Source organism: Salmo salar, chromosome 03 (genome assembly GCF_965601325.2).
Source record: "Salmo salar chromosome 03, fSalSal1, whole genome shotgun sequence".
Lineage (NCBI taxonomy): Eukaryota > Metazoa > Chordata > Actinopteri > Salmoniformes > Salmonidae > Salmo > Salmo salar.
In genome coordinates, this window is record NC_138293.1 from 15,760,238 (window position 1) to 15,763,416 (window position 3,179).

A 3,179-nucleotide genomic window follows, 5' to 3' on the forward strand; every position below is an offset into this window, starting at 1 on the left:
AGATACAGAGAGCCGTCAAACCCTGTCTACAGATGATGTCCCAAGATCAGGGTACATCCTTGTAAACCATGGATTATGTTAGCAATTTTTGTGAACCAAAATACTTTTTTTTGTAAGTGACAATGTATAAACCTATTACAACTGGAGTAGGCCAACCCTGCTAGGTGTGTAGGCTTCAATTTCAGCCCAGCACTAACTGATTCAATGTATCACACCTAATTAGTTCATATTCAAGTGTGCAATTGCTGGTCTGGAACAGAAGGCTGCTCACCCAGTAGATCAGGGATCAGTGGAGGGTGGTCGGAAACCTCTGGTATTGACTTTTTGTTGTTCACCTGAAATTGTTTTAGTAATAATGGCCTACTTTGTTACATAAATGTCTAACCTTTACATGAGTTAGCTTACTTGTAAACACTGAAATTATATGAAACTGTTGGTTTGAAGTTAAGCATTTAAACTTGTTTGAAATGTTATGTTAACTATTATTCAAGATTAACTTGTGTTGATTAATCACAGATCAATCGTGCAATAAAGAGGAAGGGAATCTGTCTCTAATTGGTCTGTGTTGTATTCTTAAATGAACATTACATTTCTGTTCAGTCATAAGCTCTCCAATTAGTCTTATTTGATTGTCCAAATTGTTTTAGGATATCAGCCATGTGAACCCGTTTTGCAGCTGATAATGGCATGCAATGCCAATGTAGCCATAGGTCAACAGCAGTGGTTCCCATCTCCGGTCCTTGAGTTCCCCCAACAGCACACATTTTGTAGCCCTGGACAAACATACTTGATTCAACTCAGAGGGCCTGATGATTAGTTAACAAGTTGAATCAGGTGTGTGTGTCTGCGGCTGCAATAAACTGTACTGTTGGGGGTACTTGAGGACCGGAGTTGGGAACCACTGGCATACAGTATTAGCCTTATGAGCATTTGCAATGCACCCTTTGACATTGTGCATCTGAAGCAGAGAATAGCATAACTCACACAGTTTACATAATGTTCAGCTATACATTCTCAATTTGTTTTTAAATGATACCAGTAGACAATGTATGAGGCAAACATTATACTACATTTTGTACATGCCTTGTGCTGACTTTTTTTTGGTGCAAATCCAACTGTTGTAAACTAGGTTATGAAATGTGTGAAATCACTACTACCAAGTTCAAGGCCAGGTACTTTTCTCCAAGAAGGTCTGAGAGGCACTTCGAGGTGCCACTGTGATAATGAAGATTGTTTGCCTAAGACTACCAAAATTGCCATTGTCTATACTAATTGTGTTTTAAATGGTAAAGAAAGAAAATAGTGAGGCTAAAACATTTAATGGGGCTAGGCAAAGCAGAGATGACAATACTTTTAATTTCACCCATATAAACAATAGTCTATTAAAGCACAGTATGTTATCATAAGCAATAGTCTTTTACACATTCCAAATTAAATTGTATATATTCATATGGTTTAAGGGGGCACTTTTGTCATCATGACAAGGTGACTATGTGCACAACAGAATCGTTCAGATTGACCAAAGCACAGCATATGACCATCTCGTATAACTGAGGGATGTCTCCTTTTATAACTGGAAAAGGACGAAGTACAAACTGATGCCGCTGCAGCATTGCTCATCTTCACAGTGGGAATCCAGTTGACATGGGTGTCTTGATAGAGGTCAGCTGGTGAACCTACAGTAGTACATAAACAAATGAAAAGCACACCTGATGTTAAATATCACTTCTTCAGGTCACCTATACCATCAGTGCTCTTAATTATTTGGTTGTGTTTAACTCCTTCAGGTGTTTGTCATAAAGATTAAATATATTGTTGGGTTTGAACCCATAGTCAACACAGCAGGTTGTCCTATCCCCTCGAGGCCTTTGTCCTATGCTGTAATGCCCATAAATGTTCCCTCTTATAAAGTTCTCAAATTATCTTTGGATTATCATATTAATGTTTTTTTTTGGACTATAATGTCCTCCAGGCTATGTGGATGTCATATTGTATAATTTGCTTCTCCCCTTTTCATGGTCATGGCTAAAAGGGATCCAGCTTTTGTCAAATTAAAGACTTGACATTTTGTAGCAGATTAGGATAATTTAAACAGCAGGTTAGGAGAATTAGGTTAAGGTTAGGAAAAGGTTTAGCTAAAATGCACAAAAAAATACTTTTGACAATTTGACAAAAGCTGGATCCCTTTTAACCAGGACCCCTTTTTCATAGGCCTGGATTGTCTTGAATGCAATCATGTAATGTGTTTTTTATTGATCTGGTGTCAGTAGAGTAGCCCTAGGCTACCATCTTATTTTTTTTAATTTCTGCTAATTTCTCCAGTAATATAACGTGTTGTAGAATTTAATTAAATGTTTATCAAAGGCCACGTTTTTCCTGTGTAAATGCCACTACACGCTTACTAATAGCCTAAATTATGACTATCCAATCTACTCATCACATTAGGAATAGTAGGTTTAAATTAGTCTGCAAATGCGATGATAGAGGCATGCAATCCTTTGTTATAAAGGTGAATTTTTGTGGTGAAAAATAGCTTCCCCAAAACTTTAAACTCACGCTACACTTGCTAAATGCTAGACTACAAGCTACCTCCTGTTGCTAGCTAATTTTGTCTAACTTAGTGTTAATATTTGGTTAGCTTAACAGCTAAACTCGAAATCGATCAAACTTAACTTACCAGTGATGAAATGACCGGTTACTTGACAGCTGTCTGGGTTCAGGTCTTGACGGGCAAAAATACTTATTTGCTTTTCAGACAGTTCTTGAGTCTTATCTTGGTGTCACTAATGGTGTTTCACGATTGGGGGGAATCTGTAATATATATATATATATATATATTCCTTGTCTTTCCTGCCTTCGAACAGCCAAATACTATACAGAAGGTGACCGTGGTCATGAATCGACTAGTTTTAGGCAGTGTTATCATGCAGTTTGCGGTAGCCACTCGGCTGTGGTCAGAATAATTAATGCAGTGGTCTTCCAATCTGGCCGCCAGGAGGCGTCGTACGTCAATTGCGCACACCCACTATATGTTACGTTACGAATGGAATAGCGGCCATACAATATCATATAAATTATATGAAGTAATGTGTCGTACTGTACATATTGGAGAACGTATTGCAATAAACGTCTTGCTCTGAGAACAGGCTGCTTGATGCTTCGTTTAAGGTTAGGGAAAG

The 3,179-nt window shown here is 37.9% G+C and overlaps 1 long non-coding RNA gene across 1 annotated transcript; it reads right to left on the minus strand.

Annotated features, from left to right (window-relative positions):
- Positions 1-1,336: 1,336 nt before the first annotated feature.
- On the minus strand, positions 1,337-2,951 carry LOC106599188 (uncharacterized). The gene is made up of 2 exons (XR_001327372.3): positions 2,678-2,951; positions 1,337-1,676 (listed from the first exon to the last, which is right to left on the minus strand). It is a non-coding gene; the product is annotated as an uncharacterized LOC106599188 (long non-coding RNA).
- Between the last annotated feature and the right edge of the window lie 228 nt (positions 2,952-3,179).